Here is a 17,879-nt window from a genome sequence, read left to right on the forward strand (position 1 = left end):
GACTCCAGTGGCCACTCTCTTAGGCTTTTCTTTTTCTTTTTTTTTTCTCTTTTTTTCCATTGTGTCATCTGTAAAAATGTATGATATACTCTCCGTGTTATTCAGATACTCAGATCTCAGCGAGGGTGCGAGGGTGTTTGCATTTTATGGGTTTACATGTGTTAATAAATTTGCATATCTTTGTGAATTGTATTTAGAAATACACAAAATTTGGAGGGGCTCTGAGTGTGCTATAAGACAAGATCAGACAGAGGACTGTTTGGAGAAAAAATGGAGGTGAACCAATACAGACAGATACCCAAGTGTGTACTCAGAAATAGTCAGCTACAGGAATTACAGGTTAGGACCTGGTAGCTCAGCAGATATTGTGGCTCAGGAGAACAACACAGAATTGATTTATCTGTCAGGTTTTTGCTGTAATAAAAATGCATATGCTGTCATGAGATGCACAAATGCAAATAAAACAGACACAAGGCTATGCTGGTTCATATTGGTGAGCAGCTGGAGTGCTGGTCAGCCTTTTGGGTGTGAAGCATTTGATGAAAGACATGGACTGAAAATGGCTCAGAGGAAAGTAGTGATGATAAGGAAAATGTGAGAGAGGATGATTACAGTAGTTGGGCCGTTTGCCTAGAGAAAAGCTGATTAAATGGTTGAAGATGATCTTCAAGTAAAAAGCAACCGCTGCTATGAATCTATTATCCACCAAGCATAGGATGTGAAGCCATCGGTTACACTGTGGTGAGATGAACTTTAGGTTAGGAAAACCTGCTCTTTTGGGTGTCTTGCTGGGGTGCCTGAGGTGGCTGTAGTTGCTCTGTCACGGGAGAATTCAAAGAACATGTTAGATGAGCATCTCTCAGAAATGGGGTAGAGCTGAACCAGCCTCGGGGTGGTTAAGCGATCTGGCTGACCTCCGAGGTCCGCTCCCCAGCACCATCTCGAAGAACAGGGACCACTGTTAGAGCTCAAGCGCTAGGTTAGAAAATGCAGGTTCCCAGAGCTTCAGACCAGCTGGCCTCTTCCATCTTTGACTCAGCTGGTAACCACTGTTGTTCCTGTGATTTGCTGTTAGCTAAGGTAAACACCTCAGAAAGGTGCAGTTTTGAGTGGCACTTCATCTGGCAATTCCTTACAGTGGACAATCACACTGTAAAGATGTGTAAAAATAGGGGGGTGGGGTGGTGGTGGAACTTACTTGCTATTTACGTTTGTCCAGTTTGGGTTTCCAAACACTGGTTCTTTCTCTGCTTAAGAAGTCTTTTAGCACCTGCTCTTTTTTTCTATTGAAAATATTTACATGTTTTAATTAAGCTCAGCTGCTTTAATAAACTGGACAAAATGCTTCCACCATGGTAAAGGGCACTTTAGTGCTATCTGTCTTCTAACTAAACATACTGCATGCGTTCAATTTGTCTGTGAATTAACCCAGCTAGTTGAGTTTGAGTGAGGCCAAGATACAATAGATTGAGCACAGCTCCCACTTAGTAGGAGAAAAACCTCCTGCGGAGAAGTAAAATCATCCTGAAAATCATCCAGCCTTTGTGGAAAAGATGTATTTTTGGCTGAAACTCTAAGGGAACTACTGATGAGCTTGAAGCTAAGCCCAGATACCAGTGTTGGCAAAAACAAAAGCATCAAACTGGGTAAGAGGGGAAAAAATCCAGCAGAAGTGTGTGGTCTTTTCTGATGGAACAGTCTTGCACGTTCTCTGGTGCAGAGCAGTGTGGTAAAAATGATGGCCTGCAGACTTCTACATCATTTGTTTACTGGTATATATTTCCCTTAAGGCAGTGGGATATTTCCCACCCCCTTCACCTCAAAACTTTCTCTTTATGATACTTTTTTTTTTTTTTTCCCCCCTACTGAGGAAGGTCTTCCTTGTAGTTGACTTTCTGCTGTTCGCAATTCTGCCCTTGACTAAATAAGCTTCACGAGACTTGAAAGAGAATTTTTTTTTTTTTAATATAGACCTGTTTGGGAGTCTGGAGCAATTTCAGTAGGTTAAGATGAAATGCTCCGTGTTTGGCTCAGGATCATTAAATAATTCATGGCACTTACTGCCAAGCAAGGACTATTTCATATGCTGTTTTCCTGGCTAAATTCCAACCTGGCTAATTCGTGTGCCCACCTAAATTCCTCCTGCGTGTTTGAATAAAGGAGATGATAGTCTTCACTTGCCCCTTTAAAACGCTTGTGCCCCATCTGGCTCGTGCAGCCTGCCTTCCACAGGTGCCTGTTTCATGGGTGGGTAGGCGATAACTCCTATTATGTAAAATACTTGGGGCTCTCTCAGGATGAAAGGTGCTGAATGTATGCAAGTCATTTATTATTTTGCTCAGAGCCTGCCAGTTCTGCCTGAGCTGGAGACATGCACGACCTGTTCTGACTTTTCCAAAACAGGTTTTAATGTGCGCTAAACCCATTTGCCAGCACTGCTGCTTTTGTTTCTAAATATACCCTGTTGCACAGCTGATTAGGGAGAAAGGAAGCAATGTATCTTGAAACTCTCAGGAGACAGCCCCTCCCTCAAGATGTACTTTAGTGACCTAAATGTACAGCGAACAACACGCGAGAGGTGGAGTTTCAAGCCTGGGCATGCCAGTTTAGGTGATACCATCAAAGCGTTTGTCATTTCCTTTAGAAGTTCACTAGCATTATTTTTTCCCCTCACATGTTGTGTGGGTTTTGTTTGTTGGTTTGTTTGTTTTTTTTTTTAAATGCAGACAAGAGAGCATTGGTACTTCTCTCTGCCCTGCATCGAAGAGGTGGGACTTTCAAGATTTGGGGATCAGCAACATCAGCGCTGGAGTAGGTGAAGTGTTTTGGTGAGCTTAAACTAGAGCTTTGGAGCTAGGAGTGGGTTTTGTTTGACTCCTTTATCATTTTGGCAAATACTTTGGGAAGTATGGTCTCTCTCTCTTCTATTTTTGGTTAGAGGGATGGGAACACTTTGTTCCTTTCAAGTAGTATTTGAGTCCAGTTAGGAGAGAACTCCTCCGCAGGCTTGTGCCTTCTACCTTGCACCAAAGACAACACACCACCTTTCTGAGGTTATTAACTGTGCGATACCCAGCCTGCGTCTCGTGCCAGCAATCAAGATGCCCGATCTACAAAATGCACCGATTCTCTTGATTCCTTGGTACGGAAAACAAGAGATTAAAATATAGTCATTTTATACAAGCAAGCTTTTCTCGTTTGCTTTGCGTGGGAAGGCGAACAGCAAAACCAGGAATTTGGTGCTTCTGACTGGTGAAGCGGTCACTAGTGAGTGGATGGGTAGGGGTCCCGCGCAGAAGCACAAGCTAGACCCTGAACTGTAACACAGCAGAGACTCTTGGCAAACCTCCTCCCTTCACGTGCCTCACCTGTGAAATGGGTATTGTTAATTTGCCACTATGAAGATAACTTGATTTCTCAAGTCATTTCAAAGTTTCTTTCCCTTTGCAAGCTAACAAGTTATTCTTGAAAGGCATCCACCAAAAAAAAAAACACAACCAAAAACAAACAAAAAAAAAACAATACAAAACAACAAAAAAACCTCAAACCAAACCAAAAAAACCCTAGGGTTAAGAACTACCCAAACATTTCCTGAAAATATGAAAACTGGACCCCAGAAAGGCTTCCTTAGGAGTCAAGGTACTCTTGGCCTCCTGCTCTCCAGAGGTATTTCAAGTGCCTTCTCTAGAGCCTAGCTTGTCAACTGCGTCCCCTTGGTAGGCTTGGCGATGCTCGCATCTGCCCCGAAACTCTGGCGTGCCAGAAACCGCCCCAGCAAGCCTAGTGTGTCTCCTTTCTTACCAGAAGCTGCTGGGACTCTGTGGTGCTTTAGACGCTGCACAGCTTTTTCTACAAAAAAGCAGAAGCAGAATGCTACTTAGTCAAATCACAGATACAGAAATTAATTATTGCAGGTAGTACAGACCCTGGAAATTTCTCCCTGGGATGCTCTTCAACTGTATTCACTGTTCAGTATAAACCTGCTAATGCTATACTGTCTAGCAAGATGAGGGAAACAGAAATCTGTAGTCAGACTCAGTATTGGAAAAAAATGGTTGCCAAGGTGTAAGTAAGCATGCAGGCATCCCCAGTACAATTACTGCAATGAGAGCACAGTCATTCATCTGTTATTTCCCATGAATTTTACTAATCCTGTAAAGCTACCTTAAAATGTTTTTGCCAAAAGGTAAATTGCTTGATTCATCCATTCAGTAGCTATTAGGAGTCTCTACATCATTTACAAAAAAAAAAATCATTACGTGACCTTTGCCGTGATTCTTTAGTGGAGGGTGTGATGGCCAGGTGTCAGAAATGTATATAAATCCCATTCCCAGGGTGTCGTTCAATTATCAAACCTGACCACAGTTAAAAGTTCAGGAACACTGAATTAAGTGCATCCTTCCAGAATGTGGATAGATAAAAGCAAGCACAGAGCCAGCTAATCCAGCACCCTTTTGGATAGCTGTTGCTACGCTGTAAACTGCAAATTAATAATACAATTGTTGATTTAGGTCCCATTTTTTTCTTCTCTCTGGGGGAAAAAAAATTACTTTGAAGCACAGCTGAGGGGGCAGTAGGAGGTGCATCCTCTAAAAGTTATTTCTCCATTTAGCTGGAATTTTTTCCCCCAATTTACAGTAGTAGTTCATTTAAAGCTATTACTTTCAAATTGTTCCTTGCTTTTGGCTTTAAATAATGTAATAGAATAGCTGAAGTTGATACCAGCAGAGCCACCCCCCAGCTGACCCTGAGCTGTCCCCCTGCCACTGCAGGCCATGGGGTTTTGTGTGACTGAATGAATCACCCTAATCCTAAACATGCAAATTATTCTTGTCTGCTACAGTTTTAAATAAGCTTGGAGCTCTGCACAACATAATTAAGTGACAGGGAACTCTGAACATTGCTTCCAGCCTCAAGTAAATCACAGATCTGCGTATGGGACCTCCAACAAACTAAATCCAGCTTGTTTAAAATGTTTAAATACTTCCACATTTTTAACCTTCCCTTTGCAGTGTGAATTCCACCTTGGCGTTCAAAGATCTGGGAAGAACTGCCAAGGGGATCACAATAAATGAACAGTCTACAAATCACAACTGGGTTTTTTTGTGCTTTTTGGCCCTTTCCATTTTCTTCTGGCCTAACTTTAGTACTTTTTTCAAACCGAAGGAGTCTGAAATGGATGCAGCCAGTCCTATCTGAAGCAGTAGTAGTCTTTCCCCTCCTCCTCCCAAACAGAATGGCCTCCTCAACCCACCTTTATGGAAAACTGAGATAAATAAAAACTCTCCCAGGAAAGAAGAAAATACTTGACAACTAATTTTTAAAGAGATGCAGTTTACACAAGCTGCTGCCATAAAAAAGAAAAAGGAAATGTATCCTACTTAGAGTTAGCTAATGCATGCACCAAACCATGGACCCCAAGGTGAGTAAGCTGACCCCAACAGCAATTCAGAAACTTCCGGGCTTTTCAGAGGAATATTGCTAGCAACCACACTAATTTTGAAAAGGTAGTAGATCAAAATGGACCCAGAATGTACAACCTGAATATCTTCTTGCTGTTGTTTTGAAAACCAGAAGAGATTCTCATCAAAGATTACATTTATTTATATGCTTGAATTATACTTTTACCAAGTGTGAAGTGAATGGCAGAATAATTTTCTTGGGTTTGTTTTAAAATTTTGTTATTCAACCAAAAATCTCTTATGCAGATCAGTGTTCAACTTTTGAACTGATGTCTTAAATTGAAGAATTTGCTTTCTCCTCAGTCCTTTGCCTCCTAAAAAATAATCCAGCCATAGTAGTCAATTGGGAATGTCCATTTCTAAATGCTTAATTGCTTCATAAATGCCCAATGTTAAACATTTGTAAAGGCCAGAATCTCAAACAGAAGAAAACATATAGATAAAACAAAAAAAAAATCCCCAGCTCAGTATAAATCTGAATTGCGTTTATGATCCTGAAATAACTTTTTAAAGAGTCAGAGCAAAGCAGGGTATTTTTAGCTTAAGATTTCCTGGATCTTAATATATTTTATTTCTGTTAAATTTAACTTTCGCTTCATTATTTTTAGGTTGTGTTTGCTTTGGAATGATCCTAGCATCCTAAGCTATTTTTATTTTGTTCACGGTGCATATTTATTAAGTTAATGTTGTTACTTTAGCTTTTTTTTTGCTTTTTATGTTGATTTCATGCCATCAGTGTTGAAACAGCAAAAGGGCGTAATTTGTAGTCATAAAAAGAAAAACATCAGCCGCCTTCTTCTAGGTCAATCAATATTTTTTTTGTATGATAGATTAACCAGATCCTTGGTAACTGTATTTTGTTCTGCAGTAGTAAATAAAGAAGAAATCTCTCTGGCGGCTTAAACTGGATCTTCAGCTGCTGCATCCCCAGAAGTGGGCTCAGTTTCCTCCTTCCCTCCCCCTATTCACTTGTATATGAAGAAGGAGGGAATGAACCGCTGGAGGCACGAGGAGATCGGCTCCCCTCCCAGCTCCCAGGCAAACCACTGCCTGCCTAGATACAACGGGGAGAAAAAGCCTTTGAAAGCACCTTGGAAGGAGGGCGACATGCATTAAGGAGTAATCTTGCTCCATGGCAATGAGTCGAGGCTGAGATGCCATGAAGAGTTACTGTGCTTGGTGTTGCTGCAGATGCACGCTGAGGGGAAGCTGCAGAGCCCTTGCCTTCAGGTGGTGTATTTGCAGTGGGACCTTCAGCTCTTGCCTATGTGACATGCTCGTTGCAGCTCTCATTGGACACCATGTCACCTACTAAACCCCCGAGTGAAAGAGAAAGGCTCAAGAGGTGATAAGGTCCTCTGTCAGCCTCCAGAGAGGCTGTTGCTGGGTGTGACTCAGTGCATCCCAACAGCCTCATCTCCCTGTGCAAATCTGCAGGAGACCTTGAAAAGTTTCCATAGTTTTTGATATATTTCTAAAAAACATTGCCCCGGTCATCACAAGAGACGTGACAGCTCCATTTAAAACTAAACAAAGAAGATTTGAAGTATGAAAAATCATATTGACTAAAACTTTGGCACTCAGACAGCACTTGGGACTTGAATGGAATTGAAAAATAAATAAATTCAGCACTGTGTAGGCAAAGAAAGCCTTACCTCAGGATTATTTGCTTTATAATTTGTCCCACACAAAGAGCTATGTTAAGATTGCCAAACTAGAAGTCATGGGAATGACAGATTGAAGGCTGCCAGGCAATCCTACCCTGCCTTCTCATATACATTATTTATGCTTATTCATTGTAATATAGTCTTCAAATAAATATGTGTGCAAATTATCTTCCCTGCAGAAGCACATAATGAAAATACCCAGTGAATGAGCAACCAACCTATACTACGTAAAAGGAGCTTGAAGCCAATATTAATTTTTGAAATCTGGTGTTACTTCAGATTTTCTTGTTTCAGTACACGTTAAAACAATTTTTGGTTTTTCTATTGTAAAACTTTGAAAACAACTGTTCAAGAGCAACTGAAAAATATCTATAACTTTGCACACTGTGTTTTTGTTTCTGAATTTTGTTTCACTCTTAAACACATTTTTTTTTCCCCTGGGAACATCTCCGCTTCCTGGAGCAAAGCTCTGCCCAGGCAGGTACCCCATCGCCAGCGGTGGCCAACAGCAGAGAGGTTGCAAGCACAGGAAAATGCACATGTATACATATCTGCTTGACGTCTAGAGTATAGAATTATTACCAGAGACTGCAGCCTGTGAGTATGGTGTAGAAGCCCTGAATATTCTCCTGCCAGCTGGTAAGCATTTCAGTATTGACTACGTCATGTGGCAGTTACACAGATCTTTGCCTAATTAACTGTTGTGCAAAGAGCCATTGCATCTTGTCTTGAGCCTGGTCCCTGCTAATTTAATTTGATGTCGTCTGACTTTTGTAAAGGAAGAGAGGCTGGGGGATATTTTCTTGTTCACTTTCTTCCTATTTATATTTCATCATTTTCTCCTCAGTCCTCCCTATTTTTGAGATGAAAAGCTGTAGCTTGCTCAAGTACTTCCTGTGTGAAATTCATCCAAAACCTGCATGCCCTTGTAGCCCGTCTTGGAGCCTTTCCATTTCTATACTATCATTTTCAATAGAGAAAAGTGCCCAGAGATTTCCAGACATGAGCCCACCCTGGGTTTCTCCAGTGCATAATGGTGGTGTCTCCTCCGTTCTCCAGTCTCTGTAACCTTCAACCCATTCTGGTCAAGCTGATGAAGCTGGAACGTACTGACTATAGCAAAAGACATCACTTAAATGTATTCTAAATGACACTTGCACTATCTAGGAGCAAGGATGGCAATGCTGGAAAAATATTTCCTGGAACTTTCCCTTATTCCTGCTTTTCATTAATGCTTACCACCCTGGCATTTCTGTGCCTAATGTGTTACAAACTTTTTTCTACACCATGCGTTGAGATCCAAGCTCTTACCCCTAGGTGGTGGGGTGGGGTGGTATGTTATGGTACAGTATGGTCTGGTACAGTACGGTATGATATGGTATGGTATGGTATTGTTGTGTGCTGATGGCAGCCAAGGGTGTTGCTGCTGAGCCAGCCCTCACCGGGGCAAGCTCACAACGCAGGACACTCCCCTAGAAACTTGAAATGCTGTTTTGAAGGGAAAAAAAAGATCATTGCTGTGCATGAATTAAGAAATAAGGGTAAATATGCAATGTTGTTTGGGGTGCAATCATCTCAGTAAACTTTCTAAGTCAATAAGGGGTCTCTAAGCTGAGCTTATCCTTGTCTCCACTTAACTTAGAGTGATTAGAGAGATAATGGGGCTTTGGGGCAGTCAAAGTAAATTCCTAAACTGAGTCAGACCAACAGGGCCCTAGAAGCGTCCATTTGTCACCATTCCCTGTAAAAGAAACTGGTGCTGGCTTGGTTGGATGCAGTTGTCTAAGGCCAGCTGGGAGGAACCTCAACCCTCAGGACCAAGTTGACTCTATCCAGAAAAGACAAGAAAGGTTGTACTGTTTTGCTGGTGAGGTCTCTGCATCCAGCTTCTCTCGCATGGAGAGGAGGCGGCATCTGGAGAAGGTGTTCAGGATGACACTGAAAACTACACCTTGTTGACTTGGCCAGCAGCAGGGATGAGGGAATAGTCATTTGGGATGATACAGATAAATCTGAAGGTGAGGAGGGTCATTGGTGGTGTGAGGGTGTAGAGGCTACAGAATAATGAGGTTTAATGCAAGAGCTAGAAGGGTTCCAGGGTGCTGTCGCTGGGGCTGAGCTGTCAGGAGGATGCTGGGATGTTCAGATGGTGCTCGGACCAAGAAGCCTGAGGGGCAGCGGTCACTGGTGGCAACGTCATTGGGAAGATGCTGAGGTGCAGAACAAGGACATGCTGGCATGACTAAGGCAGAGGTTTAGTTTTACGGTGATTTTTTTTATGGGGTGAGGAGCTGGTGGGAGTGTGAGGGGAGACTGGCAGTTGACTTGGCTGGGGAAGAAAGAGATCATTAGGACATATGAGTAAGGATACAGTTTATGGCCATTGCTTCTTGCCTTTCTTCAAGCTCCTCTTCCATAACTGCTCTGTGTTATGCTTCAGGGCCTGCAGCAACACATGGTATTAGGGCCTTTTGTCATCTCTCTGCAGCCCAGCCTGGCAACAGCTGCTCTTTCTTCCTCCCCAGGCTGCAAGGAAGGGAGCACAAGCAGCTAGTCTGGCTGTGCACCACATCTCACTTATCTCCTCCACAGCATTAGGGAACAGTGTGCATGACAGATGGCAGAGAAGTCTGCCTTGATCCCATGCTGAGGTGCTCCACCAAGGATAAGCACTAATGTATCTCCTTGGTGGAGAATTGAAGCCTTAGACCTAACCAGGGCACAGCAGTAACAGGCTTTCAGCCAGTGCAGGACGTCCCTGTGAGCAGGAAGAACCTCACGTGCCAGTCGACTTCCAGATTTCTGCTTATAAAGGAGGAAGGGGGTGACCTTAGCTCGGCTCTGGGCTCTGGAAAGGACATGGTAGCTATCACCAAGATGTTTTCTTCCCCCTCCCTTACGTTCTCCTCCCTCCTCCTCCTGACCACACTGATCCTCTTGTCCCACCACTCATCCTGCCCCAGCTCCTGGGCACTACTTTGGAGCGCTAGCATTTACCTTTCCAGCTCCTTATGTCATCACAGTTTTATTCTCACTGGTTTGTAATCCAAGTGCCTTTTTACCTTGCTACCTCAGCCCCAGTTCCCTGCTCACATCCAGCTCCAGCCCTGGGGCTCCCAGCGCAGCTGCAGCCTGGGTGCCCGGAGGCAGCAGCACTGGGCACAAGCAGCATCCAGCTCTGCTGCCTGCTGGGGACAATCCTGCCAGGAGCTGGAAGCTGGCAGGGGACACAGCGTGCCCTGTGCTGACACAACCCTCTGCAAATTCATCTGCCAAGCTGACAAGTCTCTGCTAAAGTATGTGAGCTGAGACTTCTTAAAAACACATTTATAATTTGGCTACATCTTCTGGCATCGGGGTGACCTCCCCTTTCTTTTGCCAAATTTCAAGCTCTTGCTCAAATAAATGGTTGCCTAATCTTGCCCTGAAAACCACAGAACCATTTTTACTGAAACTGCCCTCCCCTTTTCTCCTCTGAAAAGAAAATGGAGGGGGAAAGAATCAGCCCCAGGCCAAGACTTGGCAGAAGACGTTTCAGCCTGGGTGAGTAACATCTAACAAACTTAGCAGCAACTGAAAGCAGGAGCTTGTAACGAGAACTGTCAGGCAGTGGTAATTACAAGCAGTGCTACCAACTCTATCTGCAATGTGCATCACCCAGAAAAGGAGGGAAGTGCATAAATGGTAAAGATAATTTTACATAACCTGAAGAATTGGATGCATGCCTTGGGGTGTCTGTTTCTCATCTTACTTCATCTATCGTTAGCTTCCCTTCGTTGCTTCTTGCAGTTGTGCTCTTCCTCCTCTGCAGTTCCTGCCATCTGGAACAGTGTTCTTGTATTCTTCTATGAACTCTCTAATGTCAGCTTTCAGTTCAATTCATATCTGGGATCCCTTGTCTTTTGCTCTTGTTTTTCTCCTCATTCTGCTAATACTCATCTCTGAAATGGTTTACTCAACTCAGCTGAGAATACTTGGGGTTTGTTTTAAAAAGGATCATAAAATCCTGAAGGATTATGTGATCCTGTATACATTAACATTTATAATACTGACTTTCACTGGGCAATTTATGTAAAGCTATTTCCTGATCATGAACCATTCTTTAAATTAGAATAAGGCAAAAAATCAGTGGGGAAAAGCCATGGACATCTTAGATTAGATGAGCTCAGTCTTAAAAAGACACCTTTAGTGGAACCTAGTCTGTTCCCAAAATCAGAAATATTAATAGATGCTTCATTTCACTCACTGCCTATTTTTTAAACTGCTGATGCTGTGAAAAATCTCCATGGGAAAAGCAAGGAGGAAGTATTAATTTGATTTAGCACAGGAGTGAGTTTCAGATAAAGCCAACAAAAACCCCTGGTAGTCTATAACCCCTATCTGTGGACACCGTTTGCATCTCATTTATTTAATTTTCAGATACAAACTGAACAATAAGCCAATAAATACGAGTGGCATACTGAGGAGAGTATGCTGCTCGCCAGCCACACAGGAGAAACTAGCCACAGGTCAACTTGCTTGGCCAGCTCTTGCTTGGATTCACGGAGGGTTAAAATTCTGCCCAGTTAGTTGTAGGAAGGATTCAGCTTTTTCACAGCTGTAAATCCAGGAGACAGGTTTGTTATCTGATCTGGTATCTTGCATAACACAGGCTATGGGGCTTCCCTGGATTGATGTTTACTCAAATAGATATAATCTCCTTAAAAAAGCAACACCCAGGCACAATTTTATGGTAGCTCTAGGTACTTCACACATTGATCCCCCAGTTATGAGCCCCCAGGTTTTGCATGTGTAATGCTTTCAGGTTAACTATGGGTGTAACCTGTGAGCACTTAAAGTTACATAAATAGTTGGCACCTTCTTAATGGTGATATAGCTCTGTGAGGTGGAGTTACCCAGCTGCTAGGTAACACCAGCAGTTTAATCACGGTCATACTAAGGGACATTTCTTTTACCCAACAGGAAAACTTTTTCCTCTCTGGGACCAGAACTGTTTGTTCTACCAGCAGCAGATGTTAAAAAGGAACATTTGTTTCGAAAATAGTATATTACATTTCAATAGCAGGCTCGTTTACATAATTTGATGTTAAACTAATTTACAACCTACTTATCGATGCAATTACCTGTGTTTTCTATTAAAACTCTTCCCACCACCTTGGAGCAAATGGAGCATGCTGCACTGAAGAGGTGTTTGCCCTTGCACAGCTGTTGAATCCTGCCCCAGAGATGATGTTTACAGACGTCGAGACAGAACAATGAGAATTATGGGAAAATCACATTTTTCTTTATTTATGAGTTTTATGGTTCAAAATTTTCCTTACATGCTTTACCAGAAAGGTCATTCACTGTCTTCTGGAGAAGGTGCACATAATCGGGGGATTTGGTAGGGGGCACCATGGACCAGAGGGACGTAGCGTGGTAGGATGATGTGATGCCTGTGGGGAGCTGTTGCCTGGGTCTCACCCTGTTTCCTTTCCATGCCTGTTTTCTGTTACCCAGTTATTGGATGGTGCTTGTGAAGAACAAGCTCAGAGGGAGAATGGTTAATGGCTTGTTGTGCCTCCTGCAGAGGATCAGAGCCCAGAGAAGGCCAGGAGGGGACAGGGGGAGAAGCCAGTCCTCAGGGGCAGGGAAGGGGCAGGGAGACAGTGGATGCTGCTGAGCCAGCCAGGTTTAGCTCTCCAGGCTGCATTTCCATCGAAATTCAGCTAGGAATTAAAACACGTTGCTAAATCTCCGAACTGCAGTAGGTAAGTCAGCCTGAGGGCTTGAGCAAGCCACGTGGCAAGAGGTGTAAGAAAGGCAAGGAATAAACTGTACAGCTGTGCTTTTTAAAGCCTTCGTACTCCTAGTATGAAAATCATAGCACAAACTCTTTGGTTTCCTTAATGTCATCGCCACAGCTGGGCGAGCTGGAACAATATCTTCATTGTCTTCAAATGCATACGTGGTCCTCGGTTTCTGTATCCCTTTTCCCATTACTGTGAGGTACTGGGACAGCTGTGGGGTGGTACAAGCTTTCCTTTAATCAGATGTGTTCTCAGGGAGGGCTGGGAATTGCAAGGTCACAGACGCTAGCTTGTGAAACTGCTGAATGAATCTGGCAGGAGCAGGTCTGTTTACACAGCAAGCTGGTACACAAACAGCTGGGCAACGCAGAATGAGGAGAGACAAAACGCAGATGCTCTGCTGCAGCCAGAACCAAGATCAAATATACTTTCTAAACAAGCGCAGTAATAGATCTCCCAGATGTTGAGAACCAGATGTAAGATGATTTATGTACTTACAAATTGAATGTTGCAGAGCTGGACTTTAAGGAGCTTCCCATGTGCAATGAAAGCTAGATCCCACACTAGGCACCCACCTTCCCTGTACGCAACATTTAGGACTCGGATGATCTCAAAGGGATCTAAAATGCCGACATGTAGAGCAAAAGCCACCCAATACTAAACTGTTTTGTTGGAAGCTACTTGGAACGAACCAGCAAGAAGTTCTAGGGACAAGCATAGATTAAAACTTTGCCTTTCAGGGGTTTAATTGCCTTGCTTTACTTAGTCCATAGCTCAGGGGCTTCCCTTGAGCCCAGCTGTCTTTGAAGTTAATTTCTTCCTGGAAGAAAGGCTCAAGCTTATTTTAGAAGAGAGAAGGTGGTTGAGGTGGTCATGATAGGGCATATTGCATAGGATCTAACACGCTTATTCCATATCCCTGATGATTTTGAGTAATTTCTGTGTCCCCCTGTGTCCAGGTCTCCAGTCTCATCATTTGTAGAGTGCCCACAAGCAAGCAAGAAGCTGTGCTCTTGTGACTGCGAATTGGTGTCATCAGCTGAAGAAGGTGACCCAGCTCTGCCATCTGGGCCATCATACTGGCCCACCTGACCTAGTAGCCTGCTGCGCAGCTCATACACCCAGGATGTGGAAGACCTGTTGTGAATTCCCTCCTTACTTTGAAGAGTTAAACGAGTACAACCAACATGTCTGGGTTATAGATAACTTGGAATATGCCACAATTTGCCAATCTTCCTATAGATGCTTGGACTATCAAGCAGCCAAGGATTATAGAGTGCTGGGGCTGAAGACGTGAGTGCCTCCTCTGGTGTGGGACAGTGGCAAGTAGGTAGGAGTGAATTTTCCTTCAACAAACCAGGTTAACAAGGAAAACAGTCAGGCTGCTTCTTGCTTTCTTTAGACTCGTGACTAGTTTTTTTGGCTGCATTATTTTGGACATAGGTGCTCAGTTGTCTTATGAACAGCTTAGAAATCTACTGCCAGACCTGGCTCTGAGAGTTCGCTTGACCTTCAGAAGGTGTGGGTAGGATGAAGGAGGAGAAGTACACAACAAAGGTTAGCAATAACTAGGACTTGTAGCCTTTGAATCTGAAGGGTACGTTTTTCTCCATTCAAAGCTGAGAGGACCTGAGACATCAGCACTCTCATATGCTTCTATTTTAAGCAGGCTGTATGTGATAAGCAAGCAGCAAGCATGCTGTTAAATGTGGAATTTAGAATCATAGAATCATTTAGGTTGGAAAAGACCTTTGAGATCATCCAGTCCAACCATTAACCCAGCACTGCCAAATCCACCACTAAACCACATCCCTAAGCACCATGTCTACACATCTTTTAAATACCTCCAGGGACGGTGACTCAACCACTTCCCTGGGCAGCCTGTTCCAATGCTTGGTAATCCTTTCGGTGATGAGATTTTTCCTAATATCCAATCTAAACCTCCCCTGGCACAACTTGAGGCTACTTCCTCTTGTCCTAGCACTTGTTACCTGGGAGAAGAGACGGACCCCCACCTGCCTACAGCCTCCTGTCAGGTAGTTGTAGAGAGCAATAACGTTCCCCCTGAGCATCCTTTCCTCCAGGCTGAACATCCCCAGTTCCCTCAGCTGCTCCCCATCAGACTTGTGCTCCAGACCCTTCACCAGCGCCGTTGCCCTTCCCTGGACACCTTCCAGCACCTTTATGTCCTTCTTGCAGTGAGAGGCTCAGAACTGAACACAGGATTCGAGGTGCAGCCTCACCAGTGCCCAGTACAGGGGGGCGATCACTGCCCTTGTCCTGCTGGCCACACTGTTTCTGATACAAGCCAGGATGCTGTTGGCCTTCTTGGCCACCTGGGCACACGGCTGGCTCATGTTCAGCTGCCTGTCGACCAACACTTCTAGGTCCTTTCCCACCAGGCAGCTTTCCAGCTGCTTTTCCCCAAGCCCATAGCGTCGTGGGGTTGTTGTGACCCAAGTGCAGGACCATCTTGTTTAACCTTGGCCCATCGATCCAGCCTGTCCAGACCCCTCTGCAGGGATTCTTCCTACCCAGAAGCAGATCAACACTCCTGTCCAACTTGATGCCATCAGCAAGCTTACTGAGGGTGCACACGATCCCCTCGTCCAGATCATTGATTTGCAGAAAGGGTGCGGGTAGTCTGCCCTGTGCTGGTTCTAGGAGAGCCCTGTTGGCTGCAGCAGAGTGGTCGGGTATCCCAAAAGACACTCTCACTCGCCAGTCATTCAAGTGTTAACTTTTTATAGGATGTATTTCAGGAGCATTGCCACTCCTTGCCTTCCACACCAGCTTGCAGATCCCCTCTTGGAAAGGAGCCACCTCTGCCTGCTTTCCACCAACTCGGTGGAGGAGGACACTGAGACCCCATGCACACGCATGCTGTGGTGGTGGTGGCGGTCCTGCTGTGAAGCTACTGCGAAAGCACAAGTGACCTGTGGTTTCATTTTCTGCCGGGCTTATCTCAGGCAATGGTAAATGCTTCAGTAAAGAGACAGCGGGTGCATTTGTGGAGTAGCACAAAGGGTGCTCTAGTCTGTAATGTAATCCAAAGAATAGATCCACAACAGATAAGTCACAGGAGACAGAGCTGGCCAAAGCTTTTGGCAGAAGTGTGCCAGTAAAGTGTAGATAATGAGGGGGGAGGTGGGGGGGTGAGTGCACTTTTATCTAATTCAACAAACTATCTTATCTGGTGCCAGGGGAAAGCAGTTCTTAGGTAGCTCCAGCTGCTGCATGTCTTCATATATCTTCTGTGAACAGCATTAAAAGCCGCCCAAGGCCAGCCACCCACAAGGGTTACTGGCCAAAAGCCCCACAGAACAGTTGGGGTATAAGAAACAATTTGAAACAGCACATTAAGGGGTTTTTCCCCTGTGATTTAGCGAACAACCCACTCCATTACCTAACAGCACATTGATTTCAGGGGTGGCACAGAACTCGCAGAAAATGCTGAGAAGGGTCTGAGCTCTTTCTGAGGCATCTGAAATTTTGTATCACGGATTAGAGATTTTGTTTGGGTTTATGTTACAGTTATATTTATTACAGCTATTACGTTTGTATTTACAGATCTAATGCTTTCTGGAGTGACTTTCCAGACTCCAGAACCACGCCTGGTGTAACAAAAAAGCCCGATTTGGTGACGAGGTGTATGAAAGCTTCCCAAGATACCCGTCAGTAGGAAGAACATAGGTGAGGCTGAGGCACCGCTCGCCCCCCCCCCCGCCCCCAACCAGTGTCAAAACCGAACTTTTTTTCCCTTATTCGTCCACTCGGTGGTGCTAACACACCACCAGCCCCTTCCTGACATTTCTCCCTGCTGTGTCAGGCGGAGGATGGCCGTGCTCCTCGGGGATGCTCAGGTCATAGCTTTAAAAAGTCACCTCTACGAACCCAACAGCCAGGAAGCCTAATTAGCTCCCTGCGCCCATGCTTTGCACCCTGGTGCTTAGTTTCCAATGGAACAGAGATAAGAAACACAAAAGACTCGTCATGCCTAATTAGATAGGAAGAGATTAGCAAACTCACGATCTTTTTCTCTAATAATTTGGGATTCCATGTTGTCTTTAGAGGAAAAGCAAATGGAATACTGTCACTACCAGAACTACTCTTGTTTTTTTTTAAAAAAAGTGTTGACCGGTAAGAATTGATGCTGCTAGGCAAAGTTTGTGGGGAAAATCACTTTTTATTTATCAACTGATACAAGAAAGATGGGTGAAAAAATTAAAGTTTAATCTGCAATGCATAACTCTTTTCAGGTTCAGTTACTTTTAAACTACCGTGTGAGATGAGCCTGAGCCTCAGCATCCAGCACGGTGCCTGTCCTGTGTGGAGCAGCACATAGCAAGAAGGACCAGGGTTTGAACAGCCAGGAATGTTTCCTAACTCTAATTCTTAGAGTCAACACTCAAAAAACAGCAAGTGGCTCAGTATGTCTGAAGGGGAGGATTCTCTGAAGGCACAATCAGTGAGAAAAACCTGTATAGCATGTGATGTGATGTGATTACACTTCTTATATTCATTCTTGTAATATAACTCTGTGTTATTACAGTTGCAATAGTATCTCTGAACTCTGGTTTTATGAAAAAATTCCAGGCACCCTCAAAACTCACCAGCACACGAGCGGTTAAATCCTTGCAGACAATGCTGTACTTTGTTCCCCCTCTTCATACCAGTTTTTACATTATTAACTTCCTGTAGCCAGAGTCAGTGTTGGAGGTTAATGGCCTAATTTATAGCTTATGACCTGCTGATGTGCACAGACCCCTGAACCCTCTAGATTCTGTGTGAAAAGCCCAAGACCCAGCTCATGCTCCAGGAGTGCAGCTCCGTGCCAGAGACATGACCAGGCTGTCCTTTGCCCCACGTACCACGCTGGATGCCTGTGGGTGACGCTGAGCCAGACAGTGCCCTGTGCTCTCCGTGCCCTCTGCTCTGCTGTGGCTGGACCTCTTCCCATT

General features: G+C 44.2%; 1 long non-coding RNA gene across 1 annotated transcript; it reads left to right on the forward strand.

Annotated features, from left to right (window-relative positions):
- The first annotated feature begins 15,470 nt into the window (after positions 1 to 15,470).
- Positions 15,471 to 17,412, forward strand: LOC119143396. Its single transcript, XR_005102695.1, has 3 exons — positions 15,471 to 15,893; positions 16,489 to 16,611; positions 17,178 to 17,412. It is a non-coding gene; the product is annotated as an uncharacterized LOC119143396 (long non-coding RNA).
- Positions 17,413 to 17,879: the final 467 nt, after the last annotated feature.

This window comes from Falco rusticolus, chromosome 2, assembly GCF_015220075.1.
Source record: "Falco rusticolus isolate bFalRus1 chromosome 2, bFalRus1.pri, whole genome shotgun sequence".
In the NCBI taxonomy this organism is placed as follows: Eukaryota; Metazoa; Chordata; class Aves; order Falconiformes; family Falconidae; genus Falco; species Falco rusticolus.